General features: G+C 44.4%; 1 protein-coding gene across 1 annotated transcript in view; it reads right to left on the minus strand.

The window, feature by feature from the left end:
- The window catches only part of grin3bb (glutamate receptor, ionotropic, N-methyl-D-aspartate 3Bb), a gene marked incomplete at both ends in the record, with an annotated part of 569,733 nt that overhangs the window by 16,706 nt on the left and 537,326 nt on the right, over positions 1-15,701 (minus strand).

Here is a 15,701-nt window from a genome sequence, read left to right on the forward strand (position 1 = left end):
TACAGGTCTTAATGACTAGGGCTGTGTACACATTACAGGTCTTAACGACTAGGGCTGTGTACACATTACAGGTCTTAATGACTAGGGCTGTGTACACATTACAGGTCTTAACGACTAGGGCTGTGTACACATAACAGGTCTTAACGACTAGGGCTGTGTACACATAACAGGTCTTAACGACTAGGGCTGTGTACACATAACAGGTCTTAACGACTAGGGCTGCGTAAACATAACAGGTCTTAATGACTAGGGCTGTGTACACATAACAGGTCTTAACAACTAGGGCTGTGTACACATAACAGGTCTTAACGACTAGGGCTGTGTACACATTACAGGTCTTAACGACTAGGGCTGTGTACACATTACAGGTCTTAATGACTAGGGCTGTGTACACATAACAGGTCTTAACGACTAGGGCTGCGTAAACATAACAGGTCTTAATGACTAGGGCTGTGTACACATAACAGGTCTTAACGACTAGGGCTGTGTACACATTACAGGTCTTAACGACTAGGGCTGTGTACACATTACAGGTCTTAATGACTAGGGCTGTGTACACATAACAGGTCTTAACGACTAGGGCTGCGTAAACATAACAGGTCTTAATGACTAGGGCTGTGTACACATAACAGGTCTTAACGACTAGGGCTGTGTACACATAACAGGTCTTAACGACTAGGGCTGTGTACACATAACAGGTCTTAACGACTAGGGCTGTGTACACATAACAGGTCTTAACGACTAGGGCTGTGTACACATAACAGGTCTTAACGACTAGGGCTGTGTACACATTACAGGTCTTAACGACTAGGGCTGCATACACATTACAGGTCTTAACGACTAGGGCTGCGTACACGTTACAGGTCTTAACGACTAGGGCTGCGTACACATAACAGGTCTTAATGACTAGGGCTGCGTACACATTACAGGTCTTAATGACTAGGGCTGTGTAAACATTACAGGTCTTAACGACTAGGGCTGTGTACACTTTACAGGTCTTAATGACTAGGGCTGTGTACACATTACAGGTCTTAATGACTAGGGATGTGTACACATTACAGGTCTTAACGACTAGGGCTGTGTACACATTACAGGTCTTAATGACTAGGGCTGTGTACACATTACAGGTCTTAACGACTAGGGCTGCTACACATTACAGGTCTTAATGACTAGGGCTGCGTACACATTACAGGTCTTAACGACTAGGGCTGCTTACACATTACAGGTCTTAACGACTAGGGCTGCGTACACGTTACAGGTCTTAACGACTAGGGCTGCGTACACATAACAGGTCTTAATGACTAGGGCTGCGTACACATTACAGGTCTTAATGACTAGGGCTGTGTACACATTACAGGTCTTAATGACTAGGGCTGTGTACACTTTACAGGTCTTAATGACTAGGGCTGTGTACACATTACAGGTCTTAACGACTAGGGCTGTGTACACATTACAGGTCTTAACGACTAGGGCTGTGTACACATTACAGGTCTTAATGACTAGGGCTGTGTACACATTACAGGTCTTAATGACTAGGGCTATGTACACATTACAGGTCTTAATGACTAGAGCTGCGTACACATTACAGGTCTTAATGACTAGGGCTGCGTACACATTACAGGTCTTAATGACTAGGGCTGCGTACACGTTACAGGTCTTAACGACTAGGGCTGCGTACACATAACAGGTCTTAATGACTAGGGCTGCGTACACATTACAGGTCTTAATGACTAGGGCTGTGTACACATTACAGGTCTTAATGACTAGGGCTGTGTACACATTACAGGTCTTAACGACTAGAGCTGTGTACACATTACAGGTCTTAACGACTAGGGCTGTGTACACATTACAGGTCTTAACGACTAGGGCTGTGTACACATTACAGGTCTTAATGACTAGGGCTGCGTACACATTACAGGTCTTAATGACTAGGGCTGTGTACACATTACAGGTCTTAATGACTAGAGCTGTGTACACATTACAGGTTTTAACGACTAGGGCTGTGTGCACATTACAGGTCTTAACGACTAGGGCTGTGTACACATTACAGGTCTTAACGACTAGGGCTGCGTACACATTACAGGTCTTAACGACTAGGGCTGCGTACACATTACAGGTCTTAATGACTAGGGCTGTGTACACATTACAGGTCTTAATGACTAGGGCTGCGTACACATTACAGGTCTTAATGACTAGGGCTGTGTACACATTACAGGTCTTAACGACTAGGGCTGTGTACACATTACAGGTCTTAATGACTAGGGCTGTGTACACATTACAGGTCTTAACGACTAGAGCTGCATACACATTACAGGTCTTAATGACTAGGGCTGCGTACACATTACAGGTCTTAATGACTAGGGCTGTGTACACATTACAGGTCTTAATGACTAGAGCTGTGTACACATTACAGGTCTTAATGACTAGAGCTGTGTACACATTACAGGTCTTAATGACTAGGGCTGTGTACACATTACAGGTCTTAATGACTAGGGCTGTGTACACATTACAGGTCTTAATGACTAGAGCTGTGTACACATTACAGGTCTTAATGACTAGAGCTGTGTACACATTGCAGGTCTTAATGACTAGGGCTGTGTACACATTACAGGTCTTAATGACTAGGGCTGTGTACACATTACAGGTCTTAATGACTAGGGCTGTGTACACATTACAGGTCTTAACGACTAGGGCTGCGTACACATTACAGGTCTTAACGACTAGAGATGTGTACACATTACAGGTCTTAACGACTAGGGCTGTGTACACATTACAGGTCTTAACGACTAGAGCTGTGTACACATTACAGGTCTTAATGACTAGGGCTGTGTACACATTACAGGTCTTAATGACTAGGGCTGCGACTAGGGCTGTGTACACATTACAGGTTTTAACGACTAGGGCTGTGTACACATTACAGGTCTTAACGACTAGGGCTGTGTACACATTACAGGTCTTAATGACTAGGGCTGCGTACACATTACAGGTCTTAATGACTAGGGCTGTGTACACATTACAGGTCTTAATGACTAGGGCTGCGACTAGGGCTGTGTACACATTACAGGTCTTAACGACTAGGGCTGTGTACACATTACAGGTCTTAACGACTAGGGCTGTGTACACATTACAGGTCTTAATGACTAGGGCTGCGTACACATTACAGGTCTTAATGACTAGAGCTGTGTACACATTACAGGTCTTAATGACTAGGGCTGTGTACACATTACAGGTCTTAACGACTAGGGCTGTGTACACATTACAGGTCTTAACGACTAGGGCTGCGACTAGGGCTGTGTACACATTACAGGTCTTAACGACTAGGGCTGTGTACACATTACAGGTCTTAATGACTAGAGCTGCGTACACATTACAGGTCTTAACGACTAGGGCTGCGTACACATTACAGGTCTTAACGACTAGGGCTGCGTACACATTACAGGTCTTAATGACTAGGGCTGTGTACACATTACAGGTCTTAATGACTAGGGCTGCGTACACATTACAGGTCTTAATGACTAGGGCTGTGTACACATTACAGGTCTTAACGACTAGGGCTGTGTACACATTACAGGTCTTAATGACTAGGGCTGTGTACACATTACAGGTCTTAACGACTAGAGCTGCATACACATTACAGGTCTTAATGACTAGGGCTGCGTACACATTACAGGTCTTAATGACTAGGGCTGTGTACACATTACAGGTCTTAATGACTAGAGCTGTGTACACATTACAGGTCTTAATGACTAGAGCTGTGTACACATTACAGGTCTTAATGACTAGGGCTGTGTACACATTACAGGTCTTAATGACTAGGGCTGTGTACACATTACAGGTCTTAATGACTAGAGCTGTGTACACATTACAGGTCTTAATGACTAGAGCTGTGTACACATTGCAGGTCTTAATGACTAGGGCTGTGTACACATTACAGGTCTTAATGACTAGGGCTGTGTACACATTACAGGTCTTAATGACTAGGGCTGTGTACACATTACAGGTCTTAACGACTAGGGCTGCGTACACATTACAGGTCTTAACGACTAGGGCTGCGTACACGTTACAGGTCTTAACGACTAGGGCTGTGTACACGTTACAGGTCTTAACGACTAGGGCTGTGTACACATTACAGGTCTTAACGACTAGGGCTGTGTACACATAACAGGTCTTAATGACTAGAGCTGTGTACACATTACAGGTCTTAACGACTAGAGCTGCATACACATTACAGGTCTTAATGACTAGGGCTGTGTACACCTTACAGGTCTTAATGACTAGAGCTGTGTACACATTACAGGTCTTAACGACTAGGGCTGTGTACACATTACAGGTCTTAATGACTAGGGCTGTGTACACATTACAGGTCTTAATGACTAGGGCTGCGTACACATTACAGGTCTTAATGACTAGGGCTGTGTACACATTACAGGTCTTAATGACTAGGGCTGTGTACACATTACAGGTCTTAACGACTAGGGCTGTGTACACATTACAGGTCTTAATGACTAGGGCTGTGTACACATTACAGGTCTTAATGACTAGGGCTGCGTACACATTACAGGTCTTAATGACTAGGGCTGTGTACACATTACAGGTCTTAACGACTAGGGCTGTGTACACATTACAGGTCTTAACGACTAGGGCTGCGTACACATTACAGGTCTTAATGACTAGGGCTGTGTACACATTACAGGTCTTAACGACTAGGGCTGTGTACACATTACAGGTCTTAACGACTAGGGCTGCGTACACATTACAGGTCTTAATGACTAGGGCTGTGTACACATTACAGGTCTTAATGACTAGGGCTGTGTACACATTACAGGTCTTAACGACTAGGGCTGTGTACACATTACAGGTCTTAACGACTAGGGCTGCGTACACATTACAGGTCTTAATGACTAGGGCTGCGTACACATTACAGGTCTTAACGACTAGGGCTGCGTACAAAAATACAGGTCTTAATGACTAGGGCTGTGTACACATTACAGGTCTTAATGACTAGGGGTGTGTACACATTACAGGTCTTAATGACTAGGGCTGCGTACACATTACAGGTCTTAATGACTAGGGCTGTGTACACCTTACAGGTCTTAATGACTAGAGCGGTGTACACATTACAGGTCTTAACGACTAGGGCTGTGTACACATTACAGGTCTTAATGACTAGGGCTGTGTACACATTACAGGTCTTAATGACTAGGGCTGTGTACACATTACAGGTCTTAATGACTAGGGCTGTGTACACATTACAGGTCTTAATGACTAGGGCTGCGTACACATTACAGGTCTTAATGACTAGGGCTGCGTACACATTACAGGTCTTAACGACTAGGGCTGCGTACAAAAATACAGGTCTTAATGACTAGGGCTGTGTACACATTACAGGTCTTAATGACTAGGGCTGCGTACACATTACAGGTCTTAATGACTAGGGCTGTGTACACATTACAGGTCTTAATGACTAGGGCTGTGTACACATTACAGGTCTTAACGACTAGGGCTGCGTACACATTACAGGTCTTAACGACTAGAGCTGTGTACACATTACAGGTCTTAATGACTAGAGCTGCGTACACATTACAGGTCTTAATGACTAGGGCTGTGTACACATTACAGGTCTTAATGACTAGGGCTGTGTACACATTACAGGTCTTAATGACTAGGGCTGTGTACACATTACAGGTCTTAACGACTAGGGCTGCGTACACATTACAGGTCTTAATGACTAGGGCTGTGTACACATTACAGGTCTTAACGACTAGGGCTGCGTACACATTACAGGTCTTAATGACTAGGGCTGTGTACACATTACAGGTCTTAATGACTAGGGCTGTGTACACATTACAGGTCTTAATGAGTAGAGCTGTGTACACATTACAGGTCTTAATGACTAGAGCTGTGTACACATTACAGGTCTTAATGACTAGGGCTGTTTACACATTACAGGTCTTAATGACTAGGGCTGTGTACACATTACAGGTCTTAATGACTAGAGCTGTGTACACATTACAGGTCTTAATGACTAGGGCTGTGTACACATTACAGGTCTTAATGACTAGGGCTGTGTACACATTACAGGTCTTAACGACTAGGGCTGCGTACACATTACAGGTCTTAACGACTAGGGCTGCGTACACGTTACAGGTCTTAACGACTAGGGCTGTGTACACGTTACAGGTCTTAACGACTAGGGCTGTGTACACATTACAGGTCTTAACGACTAGGGCTGTGTACACATAACAGGTCTTAATGACTAGAGCTGTGTACACATTACAGGTCTTAACGACTAGAGCTGCGTACACATTACAGGTCTTAATGACTAGGGCTGTGTACACCTTACAGGTCTTAATGACTAGAGCTGTGTACACATTACAGGTCTTAACAACTAGGGCTGTGTACACATTACAGGTCTTAATGACTAGGGCTGTGTACACATTACAGGTCTTAATGACTAGGGCTGCGTACACATTACAGGTCTTAATGACTAGGGCTGTGTACACATTACAGGTCTTAATGACTAGGGCTGTGTACACATTACAGGTCTTAACGACTAGGGCTGTGTACACATTACAGGTCTTAATGACTAGGGCTGTGTACACATTACAGGTCTTAATGACTAGGGCTGCGTACACATTACAGGTCTTAATGACTAGGGCTGTGTACACATTACAGGTCTTAATGACTAGGGCTGTGTACACATTACAGGTCTTAATGACTAGGGCTGTGTACACATTACAGGTCTTAATGACTAGGGCTGTGTACACATTACAGGTCTTAATGACTAGGGCTGTGTACACATTACAGGTCTTAACGACTAGGGCTGTGTACACATTACAGGTCTTAATGACTAGAGCTGTGTACACATTACAGGTCTTAATGACTAGGGCTGTGTACACATTACAGGTCTTAATGACTAGGGCTGTGTACACATTACAGGTCTTAATGACTAGGGCTGTGTACACATTACAGGTCTTAACGACTAGGGCTGTGTACACATTACAGGTCTTAACGACTAGGGCTGTGTACACATTACAGGTCTTAATGACTAGGGCTGTGTACACATTACAGGTCTTAACGACTAGAGCTGTGTACACATTACAGGTCTTAATGACTAGGGCTGTGTACACATTACAGGTCTTAATGACTAGGGCTGCGTACACATTACAGGTCTTAATGACTAGGGCTGTGTACACATTACAGGTCTTAACGACTAGGGCTGCGTACACATTACAGGTCTTAATGACTAGGGCTGTGTACACATTACAGGTCTTAATGACTAGGGCTGCGTACACATTACAGGTCTTAATGACTAGGGCTGTGTACACATTACAGGTCTTAATGACTAGGGCTGTGTACACATTACAGGTCTTAATGACTAGGGCTGCGTACACATTACAGGTCTTAATGACTAGGGCTGTGTACACATTACAGGTCTTAACGACTAGGGCTGCGTACACATTACAGGTCTTAATGACTAGGGCTGTGTACACATTACAGGTCTTAATGACTAGGGCTGCGTACACATTACAGGTCTTAATGAATAGGGCTGCGACTAGGGCTGTGTACACATTACAGGTCTTAATGACTAGGGCTGCGTACACATTACAGGTCTTAACGACTAGGGCTGCGTACACATTACAGGTCTTAACGACTAGGGCTGCGTACACATTACAGGTCTTAAGGACTAGGGCTGCGTACACATTACAGGTCTTAATGACTAGGGCTGCGTACACATTACAGGTCTTAACGACTAGGGCTGCGTACACATTACAGGTCTTAATGACTAGAGCTGTGTACACATTACAGGTCTTAACGACTAGGGCTGTGTACACATTACAGGTCTTAACGACTAGGGCTGTGTACACATTACAGGTCTTAATGACTAGGGCTGTGTACACATTACAGGTCTTAATGACTAGGGCTGTGTACACATTACAGGTCTTAATGACTAGGGCTGTGTACACATTACAGGTCTTAACGACTAGGGCTGTGTACACATTACAGGTCTTAACGACTAGGGCTGTGTACACATTACAGGTCTTAATGACTAGGGCTGTGTACACATTACAGGTCTTAACGACTAGAGCTGTGTACACATTACAGGTCTTAATGACTAGGGCTGTGTACACATTACAGGTCTTAATGACTAGGGCTGCGTACACATTACAGGTCTTAATGACTAGAGCTGTGTACACATTACAGGTCTTAACGACTAGGGCTGCGTACACATTACAGGTCTTAATGACTAGGGCTGTGTACACATTACAGGTCTTAATGACTAGGGCTGCGTACACATTACAGGTCTTAATGACTAGGGCTGTGTACACATTACAGGTCTTAATGACTAGGGCTGTGTACACATTACAGGTCTTAATGACTAGGGCTGCGTACACATTACAGGTCTTAATGACTAGGGCTGTGTACACATTACAGGTCTTAACGACTAGGGCTGCGTACACATTACAGGTCTTAATGACTAGGGCTGTGTACACATTACAGGTCTTAATGACTAGGGCTGCGTACACATTACAGGTCTTAATGACTAGGGCTGCGACTAGGGCTGTGTACACATTACAGGTCTTAATGACTAGGGCTGCGTACACATTACATGTCTTAACGACTAGGGCTGCGTACACATTACAGGTCTTAACGACTAGGGCTGCATACACATTACAGGTCTTAAGGACTAGGGCTGCGTACACATTACAGGTCTTAATGACTAGGGCTGCGTACACATTACAGGTCTTAACGACTAGGGCTGCGTACACATTACAGGTCTTAATGACTAGAGCTGTGTACACATTACAGGTCTTAACGACTAGGGCTGTGTACACATTACAGGTCTTAACGACTAGGGCTGTGTACACATTACAGGTCTTAATGACTAGGGCTGTGTACACATTACAGGTCTTAACGACTAGGGCTGCGTACATATTACAGGTCTTAATGACTAGGGCTGCGTACACATTACAGGTCTTAATGACTAGGGCTGCGTACACATTACAGGTCTTAATGACTAGGGCTGTGTACACATTACAGGTCTTAATGACTAGGGCTGCGTACACATTACAGGTCTTAATGACTAGGGCTGTGTACACATTACAGGTCTTAATGACTAGGGCTGCGTACACATTACAGGTCTTAATGACTAGGGCTGCGTACACATTACAGGTCTTAATGACTAGGGCTGCGTACACATTACAGGTCTTAACGACTAGGGCTGCGTACACTTTACAGGTCTTAAGGACTAGGGCTGTGTACACATTACAGGTCTTAATGACTAGAGCTGCGTACACATTACAGGTCTTAATGACTAGGGCTGTGTACACATAACAGGTCTTAATGACTAGGGCTGCGTACACATTACAGGTCTTAACGACTAGGGCTGCGTACACATTACAGGTCTTAACGACTAGGGCTGCGTACACATTACAGGTCTTAAGGACTAGGGCTGCGTACACATTAGAGGTCTTAATGACTAGGGCTGCGTACACATTACAGGTCTTAACGACTAGGGCTGCGTACACATTACAGGTCTTAATGACTAGAGCTGTGTACACATTACAGGTCTTAACGACTAGGGCTGTGTACACATTACAGGTCTTAACGACTAGGGCTGTGTACACATTACAGGTCTTAATGACTAGGGCTGTGTACACATTACAGGTCTTAATGACTAGGGCTGCGTACACATTACAGGTCTTAATGACTAGGGCTGCGTACACATTACAGGTCTTAATGACTAGGGCTGCGTACACATTACAGGTCTTAATGACTAGGGCTGTGTACACATTACAGGTCTTAATGACTAGGGCTGCGTACACATTACAGGTCTTAATGACTAGGGCTGTGTACACATTACAGGTCTTAATGACTAGGGCTGCGTACACATTACATGTCTTAATGACTAGGGCTGCGTACACATTACAGGTCTTAATGACTAGGGCTGCGTACACATTACAGGTCTTAACGACTAGGGCTGCGTACACATTACAGGTCTTAATGACTAGAGCTGTGTACACATTACAGGTCTTAATGACTAGGGCTGTGTACACATTACAGGTCTTAATGACTAGGGCTGTGTACACCTTACAGGTCTTAACGACTAGGGCTGTGTACACATAACAGGTCTTAACGACTAGGGCTGTGTACACATTACAGGTCTTAACGACTAGGGCTGCTACACATTACAGGTCTTAATGACTAGGGCTGCGTACACATTACAGGTCTTAACGACTAGGGCTGTGTACACATTACAGGTCTTAATGACTAGGGCTGTGTACACATTACAGGTCTTAATGACTAGGGCTGCGTACACATTACAGGTCTTAATGACTAGGGCTGTGTACACATTACAGGTCTTAACGACTAGGGCTGTGTACACATTACAGGTCTTAACGACTAGGGCTGCGTACACATTACAGGTCTTAATGACTAGGGCTGTGTACACATTACATGTCTTAACGACTAGGGCTGCGTACAAAAATACAGGTCATAATGACTAGGGCTGTGTACACATTACAGGTCTTAATGACTAGGGGTGTGTACACATTACAGGTCTTAATGACTAGGGCTGTGTACACATTACAGGTCTTAATGACTAGGGCTGCGTACACATTACAGGTCTTAATGACTAGGGGTGTGTACACATTACAGGTCTTAACGACTAGGGCTGTGTACACATTACAGGTCTTAATGACTAGAGCTGTGTACACATTACAGGTCTTAATGACTAGGGCTGTGTACACATTACAGGTCTTAATGACTACGGCTGTGTACACATTACAGGTCTTAATGACTAGAGCTGTGTACACATTACAGGTCTTAATGACTAGAGCTGTGTACACATTACAGGTCTTAATGACTAGGGCTGTGTACACATTACAGGTCTTAATGACTAGGGCTGTGTACACATTACAGGTCTTAATGACTAGGGCTGCGTACACATTACAGGTCTTAATGACTAGAGCTGTGTACACATTACAGGTCTTAACGACTAGGGCTGCGTACACATTACAGGTCTTAATGACTAGGGCTGTGTACACATTACAGGTCTTAATGACTAGGGCTGCGTACACATTACAGGTCTTAATGACTAGGGCTGTGTACACATTACAGGTCTTAATGACTAGGGCTGTGTACACATTACAGGTCTTAATGACTAGGGCTGCGTACACATTACAGGTCTTAATGACTAGGGCTGTGTACACATTACAGGTCTTAACGACTAGGGCTGCGTACACATTACAGGTCTTAATGACTAGGGCTGTGTACACATTACAGGTCTTAATGACTAGGGCTGCGTACACATTACAGGTCTTAATGACTAGGGCTGCGACTAGGGCTGTGTACACATTACAGGTCTTAATGACTAGGGCTGCGTACACATTACATGTCTTAACGACTAGGGCTGCGTACACATTACAGGTCTTAACGACTAGGGCTGCATACACATTACAGGTCTTAAGGACTAGGGCTGCGTACACATTACAGGTCTTAATGACTAGGGCTGCGTACACATTACAGGTCTTAACGACTAGGGCTGCGTACACATTACAGGTCTTAATGACTAGAGCTGTGTACACATTACAGGTCTTAACGACTAGGGCTGTGTACACATTACAGGTCTTAACGACTAGGGCTGTGTACACATTACAGGTCTTAATGACTAGGGCTGTGTACACATTACAGGTCTTAACGACTAGGGCTGCGTACATATTACAGGTCTTAATGACTAGGGCTGCGTACACATTACAGGTCTTAATGACTAGGGCTGCGTACACATTACAGGTCTTAATGACTAGGGCTGTGTACACATTACAGGTCTTAATGACTAGGGCTGCGTACACATTACAGGTCTTAATGACTAGGGCTGTGTACACATTACAGGTCTTAATGACTAGGGCTGCGTACACATTACAGGTCTTAATGACTAGGGCTGCGTACACATTACAGGTCTTAATGACTAGGGCTGCGTACACATTACAGGTCTTAACGACTAGGGCTGCGTACACTTTACAGGTCTTAAGGACTAGGGCTGTGTACACATTACAGGTCTTAATGACTAGAGCTGCGTACACATTACAGGTCTTAATGACTAGGGCTGTGTACACATAACAGGTCTTAATGACTAGGGCTGCGTACACATTACAGGTCTTAACGACTAGGGCTGCGTACACATTACAGGTCTTAACGACTAGGGCTGCGTACACATTACAGGTCTTAAGGACTAGGGCTGCGTACACATTAGAGGTCTTAATGACTAGGGCTGCGTACACATTACAGGTCTTAACGACTAGGGCTGCGTACACATTACAGGTCTTAACGACTAGAGCTGTGTACACATTACAGGTCTTAACGACTAGGGCTGTGTACACATTACAGGTCTTAACGACTAGGGCTGTGTACACATTACAGGTCTTAATGACTAGGGCTGTGTACACATTACAGGTCTTAATGACTAGGGCTGCGTACACATTACAGGTCTTAATGACTAGGGCTGCGTACACATTACAGGTCTTAATGACTAGGGCTGCGTACACATTACAGGTCTTAATGACTAGGGCTGTGTACACATTACAGGTCTTAATGACTAGGGCTGCGTACACATTACAGGTCTTAATGACTAGGGCTGTGTACACATTACAGGTCTTAATGACTAGGGCTGCGTACACATTACAGGTCTTAATGACTAGGGCTGCGTACACATTACAGGTCTTAATGACTAGGGCTGCGTACACATTACAGGTCTTAACGACTAGGGCTGCGTACACATTACAGGTCTTAATGACTAGAGCTGTGTACACATTACAGGTCTTAATGACTAGGGCTGTGTACACATTACAGGTCTTAATGACTAGGGCTGTGTACACCTTACAGGTCTTAACGACTAGGGCTGTGTACACATAACAGGTCTTAACGACTAGGGCTGTGTACACATTACAGGTCTTAATGACTAGGGCTGCGTACACATTACAGGTCTTAACGACTAGGGCTGCGTACACATTACAGGTCTTAACGACTAGGGCTGCGTACACATTACAGGTCTTAAGGACTAGGGCTGCGTACACATTAGAGGTCTTAATGACTAGGGCTGCGTACACATTACAGGTCTTAACGACTAGGGCTGCGTACACATTACAGGTCTTAACGACTAGAGCTGTGTACACATTACAGGTCTTAACGACTAGGGCTGTGTACACATTACAGGTCTTAACGACTAGGGCTGTGTACACATTACAGGTCTTAATGACTAGGGCTGTGTACACATTACAGGTCTTAATGACTAGGGCTGCGTACACATTACAGGTCTTAATGACTAGGGCTGCGTACACATTACAGGTCTTAATGACTAGGGCTGCGTACACATTACAGGTCTTAATGACTAGGGCTGTGTACACATTACAGGTCTTAATGACTAGGGCTGCGTACACATTACAGGTCTTAATGACTAGGGCTGTGTACACATTACAGGTCTTAATGACTAGGGCTGCGTACACATTACAGGTCTTAATGACTAGGGCTGCGTACACATTACAGGTCTTAATGACTAGGGCTGCGTACACATTACAGGTCTTAATGACTAGGGCTGTGTACACATTACAGGTCTTAATGACTAGGGCTGTGTACACCTTACAGGTCTTAACGACTAGGGCTGTGTACACATAACAGGTCTTAACGACTAGGGCTGTGTACACATTACAGGTCTTAACGACTAGGGCTGCTACACATTACAGGTCTTAATGACTAGGGCTGCGTACACATTACAGGTCTTAACGACTAGGGCTGTGTACACATTACAGGTCTTAATGACTAGGGCTGTGTACACATTACAGGTCTTAATGACTAGGGCTGCGTACACATTACAGGTCTTAATGACTAGGGCTGTGTACACATTACAGGTCTTAACGACTAGGGCTGTGTACACATTACAGGTCTTAACGACTAGGGCTGCGTACACATTACAGGTCTTAATGACTAGGGCTGTGTACACATTACATGTCTTAACGACTAGGGCTGCGTACAAAAATACAGGTCATAATGACTAGGGCTGTGTACACATTACAGGTCTTAATGACTAGGGGTGTGTACACATTACAGGTCTTAATGACTAGGGCTGTGTACACATTACAGGTCTTAATGACTAGGGCTGCGTACACATTACAGGTCTTAATGACTAGGGCTGTGTACACATTACAGGTCTTAATGACTAGGGCTGCGTACACATTACAGGTCTTAATGACTAGGGCTGCTTACACATTACAGGTCTTAATGACTAGGGCTGCGTACACATTACAGGTCTTAACGACTAGGGCTGCGTACACATTACAGGTCTTAATGACTAGCGCTGTGTACACGTTACAGGTCTTAATGACTAGGGCTGTGTACACATTACAGGTCTTAATGACTAGGGCTGTGTACACCTTACAGGTCTTAATGACTAGGGCTGCATACACATTACAGGTCTTAACGACTAGGGCTGTGTACACATTACAGGTCTTAACGACTAGGGCTGTGTACACATTACAGGTCTTAACGACTAGGGCTGCTACACATTACAGGTCTTAATGACTAGGGCTGCGTACACATTACAGGTCTTAACGACTAGGGCTGTGTACACATTACAGGTCTTAATGACTAGGGCTGTGTACACATTACAGGTCTTAATGACTAGGGCTGCGTACACATTACAGGTCTTAATGACTAGGGCTGTGTACACATTACAGGTCTTAACGACTAGGGCTGTGTACACATTACAGGTCTTAACGACTAGGGCTGCGTACACATTACAGGTCTTAATGACTAGGGCTGTGTACACATTACAGGTCTTAACGACTAGGGCTGCGTACAAAAATACAGGTCATAATGACTAGGGCTGTGTACACATTACAGGTCTTAATGACTAGGGGTGTGTACACATTACAGGTCTTAATGACTAGGGCTGTGTACACATTACAGGTCTTAATGACTAGGGCTGCGTACACATTACAGGTCTTAATGACTAGGGGTGTGTACACATTACAGGTCTTAACGACTAGGGCTGTGTACACATTACAGGTCTTAATGACTAGGGGTGTGTACACATTACAGGTCTTAATGACTAGGGCTGCGTACACATTACAGGTCTTAATGACTAGGGCTGTGTACACATTACAGGTCTTAATGACTAGGGCTGCGTACACATTACAGGTCTTAATGACTAGGGCTGCGTACACATTACAGGTCTTAATGACTAGGGCTGCGTACACATTACAGGTCTTAACGACTAGGGCTGCGTACACATTACAGGTCTTAATGACTAGAGCTGTGTACACATTACAGGTCTTAATGACTAGGGCTGTGTACACATTACAGGTCTTAATGACTAGGGCTGTGTACACCTTACAGGTCTTAACGACTAGGGCTGTGTACACATAACAGGTCTTAACGACTAGGGCTGTGTACACATTACAGGTCTTAACGACTAGGGCTGCTACACATTACAGGTCTTAATGACTAGGGCTGTGTACACATTACAGGTCTTAACGACTAGGGCTGTGTACACATTACAGGTCTTAATGACTAGGGCTGTGTACACATTACAGGTCTTAATGACTAGGGCTGCGTACACATTACAGGTCTTAATGACTAGGGTTGTGTACACATTACAGGTCTTAACGACTAGGGCTGTGTACACATTACAGGTCTTAACGACTAGG

This window comes from Notolepis coatsorum (assembly GCF_963971535.1).
Source record: "Notolepis coatsorum genome assembly, chromosome: 3".
Classification (NCBI taxonomy): domain Eukaryota; kingdom Metazoa; phylum Chordata; class Actinopteri; order Aulopiformes; family Paralepididae; genus Notolepis; species Notolepis coatsorum.